This window comes from Protopterus annectens, chromosome 4.part0 (genome assembly GCF_019279795.1).
Source record: "Protopterus annectens isolate FY-2018-M chromosome 4.part0, PAN1.0, whole genome shotgun sequence".
NCBI classification, from domain to species: Eukaryota; Metazoa; Chordata; order Ceratodontiformes; family Protopteridae; genus Protopterus; species Protopterus annectens.
Genome location: NC_056733.1, coordinates 711,006,443 through 711,022,086, shown reverse-complemented (window position 1 = coordinate 711,022,086; position 15,644 = coordinate 711,006,443).

Sequence of the window (15,644 nt, the reverse complement as noted above, 5' to 3'; positions counted from 1 at the left end):
CAGACCAGTAACAAGTGGTGTACCTCAGGGCTTTGTCCTGGGGCCCCTCCTGTTTGGCATATACTTCTCAGAAGTACAGGCAAGCACTGAAGAGCTGTGGCTGACCATGTTTGCGGACAACTGCAAACTGAGTGCAATAATAGAATCTCCGGCTGACATGGATATCCTCCGGAAGGGCCTTAATGAGACTGATGCATGGTGTCAAAGCCATGGTCTCAAGCTAAATGCTAAAAAATGTGTAGTAATCCCCTTTGGAAAAAACAGAGTACCCACGAACTACCACATAGGAGGTAACCCCATGAAATCTGAAGAAGTAATAAGAGATCTAGGGACCCAAGTAGATAGTCAGCTTTCCTCTGATAACCATGTTGCCAAGGTGGTTAGAAAATCCTTCTATGTGACCCATCTGATCAAGAAAGGGTTTGCATCAAGATCTAAGGATGTAGTGGTGCCCCTCTACTCTTCCCTTATCAGACCCATTATTGAGTACAATGCACCAATTGGAATGTACCTGGCTAGGCATCTCCAGCAGCTGGAGAGACCACAGAGGTACCTCACTAAGAGGATTACTGGCCTCAAACAGTTGCCCTATGCAGCACGATTGAAAAAACTAAGGCTTTTCTCTGTTGCATACTGCCTTCTCAGAGGTGATCTCTGTCTAACATACAGAGTCATGTCCAACCCAGAACTGTTGAACATGCTCCATCTAAGCAAAACCAAATCTACTCAAGCTACATGCTCTAGGGATATAAACCTCAGCATAACAATGTATAGAACATGCTGGAGGGATAGATTCCCTTTGCAAAGACTTCCCTTGCTATGGAATAAGGTCCCGATCTACATAAGACAGAGCTCATCACTATCACTCTTCAAGAGGAACCTTGACGTGTGGATGGGTATCAGAAAGTTCAGACCAGGGATCATACCGACAGCTCTACTAGATAGGGGCCAAGGGTACTAGCTGCTAGATCAAGGGCCTAGGGAACTAACAAAAGGGGCGGTGAATACCGCACAATGTGGCTGGGCTAATATACGCCTTCGGGCAAATAGCCCAGTACCTACCTATGAACCTGTGAACCCGTGAACACACAGTATTTGATCAGTTATGGATAGTATTTGCTAACAGAAGGGAATAAAAGAGAAATGGAAGGTGAGTGTGGGTGGGTGGGGAGGGGCCCTGCTTACAAGCCAAAGCAGAGTGCTCTCCAGGGGATAATGAATATTAACTCAAACAGGCAGACACATACACAAAGTTAACTTTAGCTGTTTATGTTTGCAGACAGTTCAGACCTGGACTGCGCGTTTCATATAACAATGTATCCACAATGTATGTAATTTGATTGCTGGTAGGTATAGAATTGATTTTTATCTGTTGTAATACACTTTTTAACTTTATTATGGAGTTGTCAGTAATATAATAAGTTGTCTTGGGTGTTATTTTTTGCCATTAATTCCATGCTTTATTTCTAAGGGACATTTGTTGCTTTGTAGAATGAGCTGGCCATGGGCATGATCAATTTTGGTTCATTTAATCTGGGTTGGAGCTACTCTTTTAAGTATATCTAAGAATGTGGCATTGAAGTAATTAACGTCTTCATCTAAAGGATGGGTTTTTAGGATATCCAGTTAACATATTTTAGTTGTTGTTTGTCTTTCAGCTTTTCCCGGTTAGGGGTTGCCACAGCGGAACTCCGGTCCACTCATGATTGGCAGTAGCTTTTCACAAAAGCCGAGGTGCCAGCTCGGCATTCAACCTTCAACGAAGGCACGCTCATTTACGCATGTCTTTTGAACGCCCACCCAACCACGGGGAGGACATGCAGACTCCACACAGAAGGCACTCCCCTCACTCCAGCCAAGAATCGAATGGGAGGACCTCTTGCTGTGAGGCAACAACACTACCGCTGCACCACCATGGATGTCGAGTTAACAGATTTTAGTATACATAAAAAAGATTCTAGATTAAATTTAGATAAGTTATGGATTTTTTTTTGTAGAAGTGTCTGTTGGGGGTATGTTTAGATATTCTGATGGTGTATGAATTTAGGTGGTCACTTAGTGTGTTGGGAAGAGTACCGGTTTGTGTGAATTTACCACAGTCGGATCTGGTCAAGAATGGATCCTTGGTTATAGTTTTTGTCATATCCTGTGGGGGACTGTATAATTTGTGTAAAGTTATAGAGGTTAAGAGAGTGAGTAGGAGAGACTGATGTAAGATTTAGCCAATTTATATATATAACATGGAATTTATATCATGAAATGTTTTATACAGATAAGTAAAACAGTTTTTGTTCTTAGTAACAGTTACTTTTTCTCCTTTCCATTTAGTGTCCTTTCAAACATTAATGACGTGAAATGGGATATATGCTTTTCTGTCCCCCACAAGTTTAACACAGTCAACAAAAGTCCAGTTTTTCTCAGTCACTTTTTCTCACAAAGCCAATTTTTTTAATGTGCTTGATGCTTTATAGTCATATATTTATTCACTAATTTTGGTTTTGCTGGTTTTCTTCCTCTTCATCTCCTTCTCCGAACCCCAGACTTTGGTTCAAGTCCAATGTACTCCAGTTCTTCTAGTCAACTCCTGTGCTTTTTTCTGCCTCTCAAGCATTTTTCTTTGGAATATTGAAATTGGTGGCAAAGTCTCTCTATGAACTTTATTATCAGAAGAATAAGAAGCAGAGTCCCTTTCTGTTTGATAGCTCACTTTTTGTTTGACAGAATTTTGCATTTCCTCCTCAGCCTGTTCTGGATCAAAAATGACTTGGATTCTCCAGGAAAATATATTCTGAAGACAGCTGGATATAGCAGTTTGAATATTATACCTGTTTCTCGACATTCCCTGATTACTAGAATAAATGTCTTTCTCTTCTGCCTGGTGTACAGTGAATAATCATTTTTTGCAAACACTGTACAGTCTCCACTTTTTAATACTTTGCCCTTCTGCCATAGATTTGTCAGGATCAGCTCTTTCTGCTGGCATGATTGTATCTTTACTAATGTAGGTCTTGGCTGCTTTACTATGTCCAGGTTTAAAGCATACATGTAAAGTGTAAAGTGCCCTTTCAATTAACAAATCCTGCTGTGGAATACCAGTCCAGTTGCTTATTTGTGCTTTCATAAAATTAATATTGTCTGTTCCTTCCAGTTTATCAGGTACATCAGAAAATCTCAGGTTTTCTGTGTGCTGTGTCCACGAACACTACCATTTTTGAAGCAGTTCTTCTTATGCACTCATATTGACAGCCTTATCTTCATTTTCAGCTCCAATTTTTGCAGTTTTTATCAGTTCATTTGAACATCTGTTTAAAGTTTCTTCCATTTTTTCCAGCCTTTTATCACTTGGGTCAATATACTTCTGTGTTTCATTTATTGTAATCAACTCTGAGCACAACTGACTTATTTTTTCCTCTACATTAGTGGAAGTCATGTCTCGCACCAAAGCTGGAGACTGAACTGCTTTTTGCTGAACAGCTGCAGGGTTGTTCCCAGACAGTGTTTTCTCTTCACCTTTTCTAGATGATTTTCTTTCAGGCTAAGTTTCTTCTTTGCAGACATCCAGGCAGTGTAGTTGCTAGTTAGTAACTGACTTTACTAAAACTGGCAGAGTTACTAGCTCTGCTTCTCAGTTTCTTTTTTCACAATGGGAAAGATGAAATTAAGTTTCTGATCAATGTGCAACCATCTTGGAAGTCTACACAAGCATTTTTATACAGTAGACAGAGTAAACAAAATGAAAAAAATAAATGGAGATCAGGAACAAACCAAGGCTGAAAACAGTGTTCCACATAAAACAGCATAAACTTAAATAGAGCGATGAATCAAACAGGAATACACATAGGCTCCAACATAAAGCTTTAATGGCAAGTGCTTTCACCCTTCTGGGCTTCCTCAGGCCAAAATATTTTTTTAAAAAAGAGGACGTCTTAAATACCTTAACTCATATGACATAATTTCCTGTAATATATAAAAAGCAAAACATTCTTTAAATAACAATCAAAAGCACATTTATATATAATTTATACAATTATGATTAAAAACTAGACATTTATTAAAATCAACCATAAAATGAATATATATATATATATATATATATATATATATATATATATATATATATAAAACTTCATAATATTAGTTAATTTTATTTAATTTGTAATTTCCTTCCTTTTAACATGGGTCTCATGGAGACCTTTTCATTGAGACCCGGTTTCGTGTCTGCCCTAAGTCTTATAATCCACTTCACCTCACATTTTTCTGTAAAATTCCTAACATCTCCACCTCTTTGGCCAGGTATATTAATGTATATTGCTAAAAATGTAAACACATGATCTTCTGATGTTTCAATAACATGTTTAGAAAGGGCACTTTTACAAGATCTAATCCGAATATTGCAAAGGTGTTCTCTGATCCTATATTTCAATTTCCTGTCAGTTTTGCCGACATAAAATGCCAGACATAACGTACAGGTCGCCAGATGTTCGGAATCACATGTCGCTATGGTCTTAAATTCATACTTCTGTGAACTCAGTGGATGTATAAAGGATGCACTACTATCTATATAAGGGCAAGAATTACATTTATTACAAGGCATAGTACAAAGACAATTCATATGTGAACTAGTCATCCTATCAAATGATGGATAACACAGAAGTCTGTGTAAATTCATCCTGTTCTTATATGTGAAGTGTGGTATAGTTCCAACTATAATCTTAATGCTTGAATCAACAGTTAGAATATCCCAATGTTTAATAAAAATATTCTTAATCATAGTAACGTCTTGTGTATAATACAATACAACTTTCATTTCAGTACATATTGGGTCACTCATAGATTCATTCTCAGTATTAGCTAAAACATTCCTATCCATAAAGAATGGTGCCGCTTGGTTGTTCCTAAGTGTATCTAACCCATCTATCCCTTCCAAAATCTCTTTTACACTATATGACCTGTGAAGTAATCTATTTTGTAGCTTGGCTAACTCACCTTTATATGTTTCATTACTGGAATTAAGTTGAGATATCCACATAGCTTGTCCTTTAATTATGTTCCGAAAGACAAAATCAGGCTGCATGCTATTCCTATGTAGCAAAGCATTTTTATGACAGGGTTTCCTATCAATACCTGTGTTAAGTAAACCATTATTCAACCTTTCTATATACACATCTAAATATGATATGTTTGTAAGTGACATATTCATAGTAAATTTAAAGTATGAGGTTAGACTATTAATCTCATTAAAAAAGGTGTCTAGTTCATCCGTATCACCTGTCCAAATAAAAAAGAGGTCATCTATGAAACGAGTATAGAAAATAACATTCTTCTTATAGCTAGATAAAGTGAACAGCTTATGGTTTTCTCAATCTGCCATCACTAAGTTGGCGTAGCTATTGGCACATGAAGTGCCCATAGCTACGCCATCTTTTTGTATATATACTGTCCCATTGAACATAAACATATTGTTATTAAGTACTGCCTCCAGCAGAGAACATAGAACTTCAACCTGTGGGGAAGAGTATTTAACATATGAACCTAAACACCTACATATACTCTCCAAGCCTTCAGTGTTAGGAATCACTGTGAATAACGATTGAACATCTAAGGTGACCAGCCAATATGACAAATCAATAGAATATTTGTTACTACTTTCATATAACATAATAAGAAACTGTTTGGTGTCCTTTAAGATGTAATTATATGCATTAACTACAGGTCTCAAAAAATGTTCATCATATAAGGACATAGGTTCAGGGGCCCATCCCCGACCCACTACTATCGGTCTCATGAGCGGTCATTTGGGATTTTTATGAACTTTGGGGAGGCCCTGTATGATAGGCAGGAGTGAGTATTCAACCTGAAAGAACTTAAACAGGTCTTCACTTATAAGACTACTTGCAAAGAGATTAGATATTATTTGGGATAAATTCAAAATATATCTCTCTACATCATTTAAACTAATAACAGAGTAAAAAGTAGTTTCATTTAACATTTCAGTCATACTGTTAACATAACCATCTCTATCCATAACTACCACGGGGCCTCCTTTGTCGGCAGGACTGATGACTATAGCAGTATCTTTTCTAAGTTCATTTAATGCTCTTCTTAAATTCACATTTAAATTTCCATACCATCTTCTATGACTGTTATTATAATATCTATATAAATCATCTTCCACCAATTTTGAAAATGCATCAACTAGTGGATGTAAAAACTGGAACGTATGTACTTGGTTTTTTAAAAGTTGGTATCTTTCTATAATGGGAACTATTTATAGGTTCATAGGTTCATAGGTTCATACTAGGCTATCTGCCCTAGGGCATTTATAAGCCTAGCCAGAGTGTGTTTGGCTTTCGCCACCCATTTTAAATTAATTTTGCTATGCCCTTTTTCGAGGTTAGTATACTGTGCCTCTGTCTAACAGTGACACAGAAGTGATACCCGGGGTAAACCTACGATCTCCCATCCACTCATGAAGATTCCTCTTGAAGAGAGTCATGAGGGACTCTGCCTAACCTGGACTGGGATTTTATTCCATAGTGAAGTGAGCCTCTGGGTTATGAATCTGTCCCTCCAGCATGTCCTATTTATTTCAGTGCTGAGGTTCAAGTCTCTCGAGTGCGTAGCTCGATGGGGTTTGGATTTTCTGAGGTACAGCATGTCCATTAATTCCGGGTTGGACATGGCTTTATACATCAGGCACAGATCGCCTCTGAGCAGGTGGTATGCCACTGAGTAGAGCTGGAGTTTCTTTAACTGGGCAGCATATGGCATCTGTTTGAGCCCTTTGATCCTCTTGGTGAGGTACTTTTGGGGTCTTTCCAGTTGCTGCAGGTGTCTGGTAAGGTACATCCCAAAAGGGGCATTGTACTCAATTATGGGCCTGATGAGGGATGAGTAAAGAGGCACGATGACCTCCCCTGATCTAGATGTGAATCCCTTCATGATTAGGTGGGCTATATAAAATGTTTTTCTAACCACTTTGGCCACGTGGTTGTCAAATGAGAGATTGCTATCAACTTGGGTCCCCAGGTCCTTAATTACTTCTTCTGTACTTAATGGATTACCACCTATGTGGTAATTTGTGGGCACTTTGTTTTTGCCAAAGGGATGACTATACACTTTTTGGCATTTAGCTTGAGGCCATGGCTCTGGCACCAGTTGTCTGTTTCTATGAGGACCTTTTGGAGGATGCTTGTGTCAGCTGGAGAGTCGATTATAGGGCCCAGTTTGCAGTCATCTGCGAACTTGGTCAGCCACAGTCCTTTCGTGTTGGCCTGTACCTCCGAGAAATATATACAAAACAAGAGAGGTCGCAGGACTGAGCCTTGTGGGACACCACTTGTAACTGATTTGGAGTCTGACATGGCTCCAGCAATTCTAACCATGTGGGTTCTGTCCTTGAGCCAGTTTGCAACCCATCTAGTGACATAGGGGTTTATATTTAAGCTGGTGAGCTTATCTATAATGCCTGAGTGGGGTATTGTATCGAAGGCTTTTGCGAGGTCCAGGTAGGCTGTGTGGACCACCTTCCCCTCGACAATGGCCTTGGTGACTGTTTCAAAGAAATCAACCAGGTTTAAGAGGCAGGATCTGCCCTTAACAAAGCTGAACTGGGTAGGATCCAGTGTCTGTAGGTCCCCAATATCTTTATTTATGAGGTCCATGATGATCCTTTCCATAGCTTTGCAGACCAAGCTAGTCAGGCTTATGGGGCGATAGTTTCCAGGATCCGTTGAGGCACCACCTTTGTGGAGATGGACCACTGTTGCTGTATGCCACTCTTTGGGTACATATCCTGTAATAAGGCTAAGATTGAACAGTAGTTTTATGTTTGGGTTTAGCTCTTCTTGGAGTTCATGTAGGACACAGCCCAGGACACCGTCTGATCCCATTGATGCTGTGTTTTTTGCTTTGGAGAGGGCGGCTCTTACCTGAGCATCTGAGATGTCAGGAGGGCAGCACTCTGCTGGGATAGATATTTGCCCATTTGGTGGGGAGGGGGGGGGGTTTGCGCTGAACCTGTCAGCTAGGATGTTGGCAATGCCTGTGGGTTTGATGTATTTTTTGTCATTTTGGACTAATTCTGAGCATATCTGAGAATTCCCACCCAGGTTCCTAACATAACTAAAGAAAGCCTTGTGATTATCCTTAGTGTCCTGTGCAATTTTTCTCTCGAAGCTGGCCTTAGATGATTTTATGAGTGCCCGTAGTTTTTTGCTAATACTGATCAGAGATGCCTTCCCTTTTTGGGATTTTGCTCTATCATGTAGTAGCTTCCTCCTTCTATTGAATAGTTTGTTTATGGCTGGGGTCCATCAGACAGGACGTCTGCCTTTGGAGGATTGGGTCTTGGTTTTTTTTGGGATTGCATGATCCATGCATTCCTGAAGGTGTTCATAGAATGCGTTTATAAAAGATTCTGTGGTCTGGGCTGTATTTTCCACAGGCTCGGGGGCTTTGAAGGATTCCACCTCAGTTTTGAGGAGTGTGAAATTTGCTTTAGAGAAGTTTTTCACTGTGGTTTTCTGGGCAGGGGGTAGGGTCGGGATGCGAATATCCAGTGAGATTAGTTTATGGTCTGATCTTACCAGTGAGGGATACACTTCTGGTCTGGAGCATAGAGTCCCCATGTTGGTGATGATCAGGTCCAGTATGTTTTCCTCTCTTGTGGGAGTGGTAACAAGTTGTTCCATAGCATTTGAGTTTATAAATTCTAGGAACCTTTGGGCTAGGGTGTTGGAGCTAGAGTAATGCTCCCAGTCTATGTTTGGGTAGTTGAAGTCGCCCAATATAATGGTGTTTGGAGAGACCTTCATATTTTCCAGTGTTCTCAGGAAGGCAGAGTGGGGTTCCTGGGTTTGGGAGGGTGGTCTGTAGCAGGCTATAAACTGCAAGGCAGTTTTACCCACTGTTAGTTGCACATGGATAGTCACTGATGCTTCGTGCTGTGCCACCAACCTGGAGGTGTGGGTATCTTTGACGAATATTGATACTCCCCCTCCTTTTGTGGTTCGGTCCAAGTTTTGGGGCCAAAAAGCATGGTATGAGGTATAACCTGGTAGTGCTGGGGTGCTCTCGGGAGCCTTGAACCATGTTTCTGTTACTGTACAGATATCGATGTTCTCCATGCTAAGGAGAGTTTCGAGTGCAGGCATCTTGAGGTTTAGACTTCTGGCGTTGAGTAGCATTACTCTTAGTTTCTTATCAGTTGTGATACCTTTGGGGGTAGGTTTGTCTTTTGAGCCTTGCCTAAAAAAGGCACTATGTGGGGAAGCAGGAGCCTTTGCCAATATCCAAAAGCCCAGGGGTGACAGGTGCAAGCCGTCCCTAGTGAAGCATCGTGGCTTGTCGAGCATGTCATCCCAGGCTGACAGGCATTGGATCCCCTTTGAATGACACCAATACTTAAGCCAATTGTTGAAATTGATCATCTTGTCTTCATATTGTGGCATCATTCGTGGTGAGGGTAAGATGCTACTCAAGGTCAGGGTCATACCGGCCTGGGCTACATGCTCAGAGAGCTCCTCTATGTCTCTTTTCATGTAGTCCAGGGAGGTACGTCTCAGGTCATTCACACCAGCATGGACAATGACCGAGTCATATTTGTACTTGCCTTGGAGTGACCTGAGTGCTTGTGTTATGTGGCAGATCCTAGCACCCGACAGGCAGCTTACCGTGACCTTCTCCTTGTTCAGCCTGGTGAGCGGGACGTCAGTGTGCCTGACAATAGAGTCATCTATTACAAGTGTATCAGGTGTGTTGTTTAGCCTTAAGGGCTGTGACTGTTCGGCACACTGTCTTTGTGAGTTATGTGTTGCACGTGTCTTGTTTTGGAGTAGCGGTTGCTTGGGTGTCTGCTTTGGAGGTCTCTGCTGCTTAGACAGATTTTTATTTAGAGCCTCTGAGTATGTTTTTGTGTGTTTATGTGTTTGGTTTGCTGTCGTGGTAGGTCTATGTGAGACTGGAATCGTAGTGAGTTTGGTTTCCTTCTCCTCCTGACTGGTTACACCAGTACTGAGTTGAGAGAGCTTAGCCTCCAGCTTGGCTATATGGTTGCATCTCTCACATGTGTTGGAATTTGTTGGGAGGAGGAGAGGGTTGCCTGTGTACATGAGGCAGTTGTAACATTGCCTCAAGATTCCCAGATTCACCAGCTGGACCGGAGAGGAGATTGACAACTGACCTTTGGACATGCTAGATTAGTATTGGGAATTCCTTTATAATTGAAAAAAGGGCCAATGGGGAACAAGGTATTCAAGGGAGTTTGTGAGGGTGTCGTGCTTTTAATTTTTTAGTGCTGACTTGTATAATTGCTTTAGTGAGCAAGTGCCAGGTAACTTAAATGCAATGTGTTACAGGTAACTTAAATGCAAAAACGACAAACAGTAACTTTCTTTCAAGTGAAACAAGGAAATAAGTACAGTAAGCAATGCAGATATCACTAGGGATCCACAGAAGCACTGAAAAGCCGCATTTTAGGTGGAATTAGCGTTTCAGGGAAATAACAAGCAAACAAACAACAAGCATACAAACAAAGCTAAATTCAGCAGGCCTGGATCTAGTCTATGCTACAGCAAACAAGGTGTACCAATTTCAGTAAGAAGCAGTTCAAATATGCAGGCACTATAAGCCTTTAACCAGAAATTCCCAGCTCAGAAGGGTAGAGTCCAGCCTCTCCTCCCACAAGAGTGCAGACCACGAACCCTCTTAATGTAAAATAACTGGCCTGAAGCCCAAGTGCTTAAACCAGAACTAATACACTTTTAGAATAACAGACACCGAGCCCTCAATCAGCAGTTCCCAACTTAGAAAGATGTAAGCTACCTGTCCTGCCACCACAGTGCAGGCCACAAACCTTCCTAATGTAAAACAACTGGTCTGAAGCCCAAGTGCTTAATCCAAAAGACTTAGAATGATAGCTACTCTTTAATAAAGTTACTACCAAGCAGTAATAAATGCAATTGAATACTTTAAAGAATGCCTGGATTAGTGCTCAAGTTATACAAACAAAGCTAGATTCAGCAGGCCTGGATCTAGTCTATGCTACAGCAAACAAGGTGTACCAATTTCAGTAAGAAGCAGTTCAAATATGCAGGCACTATAAGCCTTTAACCAGAAATTCCTAGCTCAGAAGGGCAGAGTCCAGCCTCTCCTCCCACAAGAGTGCAGACCACGAACCCTCTTAATGTAAAATAACTGGCCTGAAGCCCAAGTGCTTAAACCAGAATTAATACACTTTTAGAATAACAGACACTGAGCCCTCAATCAGCAGTTCCCAACTTAGAAGGATGTAAGCTACCTGTTCTGCCACTACAGTGCAGACCACAAACCTTCTTAATGTAAAACAACTGGTTTGAAGCCCAAGTGCTTAAACTAAAAGGCTTAGAATGAGTTACACCAAGCAGTAATAAATACAATTGAGTACTATTAAGATGACATCATCATTCTCTTTTGGCTTTTCCCGTTAGGGGTCGCCACAGTGGATCATCTCTTTCCATTTCTTCCTATCCTCTGCATCTTGCTCTGTCACACCAATCGCCTGCATGTCCTCTCTCACCACATCCATAAACCTTATCTTAGGTCTTCCTCTATTCCTCTTACCTGGCAGCTCCATCCTTAGCATCTTTTTCCCAATATACCCATCATCCCTCCTCAGCACATGTCCAAACCAACGCAATCTCGTCTCTCTTGCTTTGTCTCCAAACTGTCCAACATGAGCTGACCCTCTAATATACTGATTCCTAATCCTATCCATCCTAGTCACACCGATTGCAAATCTTAACATCTTTACCTCTGCCACATCCAGCTCTGACTCCTGCCTTTTTGTCAATGCCACTGTCTCCAACCCATATAACATAGCTGGTCTCACTACACTCTTGTAGACCTTCCCTTTCACTCTTACTAATACCCGTCTGTCACAAATCACTCCTGACACTCTTCTCCACCCATTCCACCCTGCCTGTACTCTCTTCTTCACCTCTCTTCCACATTCACCATTACTCTGAACTGTTGATCCCAAGTACTTAAACTCCAACCTTTACCAACTCTACTCCTGCATCCTCACCATTCCTCTACCCTCCCTCTCATTTACACACATATATTCTGTCTTAGCCCTGCTGACCCTCATTCCTCTGCTCTCTAGAGCATATCTCCACCTTTCCAGAGTCTCCTCAACCTGATTCCTACTCTCAAGACAGATCACAATGTCATCTGCAAACATCATAGTCCACCGGGCCTCCCGTCTAATCTCATCTGTCAACCTGTCCATCACCACTGCAAATAAGAAAGGACTCAGAGCTGATCCTTGATGTAATCCCACCTCCACCTTAAACGGATCTGTCACTCCCACTGCAGTCCTCACCACTGTCACACTACCCTCGTACATATCCTGTACCACTCTTACTTCTCTGCCACTCCCGACTTCCTCATACAATACCACAACTCTTCTCTAGGCACCCTGTCATATGCTTTCTCCAAGTCTACAAAGACACAATGCAACTCCTTCTGACCTTCTCTGTATTTCTCCAACAACACTCTCAGAGCAAACATTGCATCTGTAGTGCTCTTTCCTGGCATGAAACCATACTGCTGATCACTAATCATCACCTCACTTCTTAACCTTGCTTCCACTACTCTTTCCCATAACTTCAAGCTGTGACTAATCAGTTTTATCCCTCTGTAGTTACTGCAGCTCTGCACATCACCCTTATTCTTAAAGATAGGTACCAAAACACTTTTCTCCACTCCTCAGGCATCCTCTGACTTTCCAAAATTTCATTAAACAATCTAGTTAGAAATTCCACTGCCATTTCTCCTAAGTACCTCCATGCTTCAATTGGTATGTCATCTGGGCCAACAGCCTTTCCATTCTTCATCCTCTTCATAGCTGCCCTTACTTCCTCCTTGCTAATCTATTTCACTTCCTGATTCACTATCCCCACATCATCCAGCCTTCTCTCTCTCTCATTCTCTTCATTCATCAGCCTCTCAAAATACTCTTTCCATCTACTCAACACACTCTCCTCTTGTGAGTACCTTTCCCTCACTATCCTTTATCACCCTTACATGCTGCACATCTTTCCCAGCTCTGTCCCTCTGTCTTGCTAATCGGTACAGGTCCTTTTCTCCCACTTTAGTGTCCAATCTCTCGTACAACTCTCCATATGCCCTATCCTTAGCTTTACCGCCTCTCTCTTTGCCATGCCTCATCTCCTTATACTCATGTCTACTTTCTTCATCTCTTTGACAATCCCACTTCTTCTTCGCCAGCCTCTTCCTCTGTATACTCTCCTGTACTTCCTCATTCCACCACCAGGTCTCCTTGTCCTCCTTCCTCTGTCCAGATGTCACACCAAGCACCTTTCTAGCAGTCACCCTTACTAGTTCTGCTGTAGTTACCCAGCTATTCAGTAACTCTCCACTGCCTCCCAGTGCCTTTCTTAACTCTTCCCTAAACTCCACTTCACAATCACCCTTTTTTAACTTCCACCATTTAATCCTTGGCACAGCTTTCACACTCCTCCTCCTCTTCTTGATCACCAATGTCATTCTACATACCACCATTCTATGCTGCTTAACTACACTTTCCCCTGCCACCACTTTACAGTCTCCAATCTCCTTCAGACTGGCCCTCCTACATAATATATAATCAACCTGTGAGCATCTTCCTCCACTCTTGTACGTCACCCTATGTTCCAGCCTCTTCTTAAAATACGTATTCACCACAGCCATGTCCATCCTTTTCGCAAAATCCACAATCATCTGACCTTCTACATTCCTCTCCTTAACACCATACCTGCCCATCACTTCCTCATCCCCTCTGTTCACTTCACCAACATGCCCATTAAAGTCCGCTCCAATCACTAGGATTGAGTACTATTAAGATGACGCAAAAGCAAAATAAAGTAGGAAGAAACACAAATACAGTAAAAGCAGATACATTTTTTTTTCAAACTCAAGTTTCAGTTGTAAATTCCTGCTAAACATTTTTGCATCTACAATTGTCTCAGTTAAATCACTTTTCATGGATGGAATAAAGGTCAAGCCCTTGTTCAATAATTCTAGTTAATCACAAGATAAAATTTTACTAGAGATGTTCCATACTAGTGTGTTACAGTTCTTTCCCACATCTTCTTGATAATGGGACCTATGTGTTCTACTTCCGAAACTTTCCTCTTCTGCCTTCCCCTGCTCATTCATCGATTCATCGCTCTATTCAAGTTTACGTTGTTTTATGTGGTACACTGTTTTCAGCCTCGGTTTGTTCCTGATCTCTCTTTATTTTTTCATTATCTATTTTTGGTGTTACAGGAACGTTAACACCTGGATAGCCAGCTTTGTGGTTTTATTTTCTCAGAGTAAACAAAATGTTGCCAGAGGTTAATCAAAAATGTTGAAGTTGCAATCAGGGCCAGAGAGGAATTTGGTAGCATATTTTATGGAGATGTTCCAAAAGTATTTACATAATTTAATACAAAAAGTTCTGAAATCTCAATTGCATTAACATGACCTTCATTACTACTTAAGTTGGGTAGGAACTTTAGAAGAACCAAGGCAGTTGAAAGCAATAAATGTTCTTTCTTAGTTGCTAAAAAAGTTATTACTAACATATGAACTGCAGAGGAGTGTAAACTACATGAACTAACACATATGGACCTATGAGCCTAACAGGTGTCATGAAGGAAATAAAAGAATTAAAGCTGTAGATGCAGTGTAAGAAAAAGAGCAAATGACATAAGATGAAATAGAGTATGTGGAATAAAATAAGAGTAGAAATTTAAGAACAGGATTTTTAAGAGTCAGATCAAGAACAAGAGACTTCAATACTGCCAATATACAGACGGAGATTACAAAAGTTTGCACAGTCCTGAAAAGAAAAATGAGGATAGGATGAGATAATAGGTGTGAAGTTAAAAAATGTGAATCTTGGCTCTGGGATGGATCAGATGTATAACTAACAACAGTATTAAACAACAGGAATAAAATGATCCCACTTCCAAGATATTACGAAAATATACCATGCGAAAGGATTACACAGTATTGTATTGTTTACTTGTATTTGAATGACTAAAGCAGCTTGGAAAAAAAATTGAACTTTAAAACTTTAACAAAAAAAAAAATACTCAATAGTCCAGAAGAGTAGAGGTCTGCAGTACAAACATGACCTTGGGAGTCAAAATGAAGGCTATTAGTAGGAATCTTGTTCTTGTAGGTGATGCAAATTACTACAGTTACTTTGTAACCAATGAGGCCATTTTCCTTGTTTTTGGCATGCAGACATACAGTCACAGCAATATTACAGGTTTGTGTTCTCCTGCTTGCAGACTTGTAGTATATAATGAAAGTCTGCACCTCGATTCGACTCAGAGCCACCCATGTCTCATATCTTTCTCCACAGGCAAGCAGTATCAGTAAGTTAGTTATTCCTTCTTGTTCGATCCTGTTAAGCCTAGACCTTAAATATCTGAGTCGAACTTCAGTGTGGTTTATAATTAAAAGAGATTTGGCTGAATGCATTTTGGACATTCTGACTAATGATTTTAGCTCATGTGAATCATATGCACCATGAAGTTTATATTCGGTGTTATAAGGAACTGTCTCCATTCAACCAATTTGTCTTGTCAGCGTTCAGTGGAATTTATTTT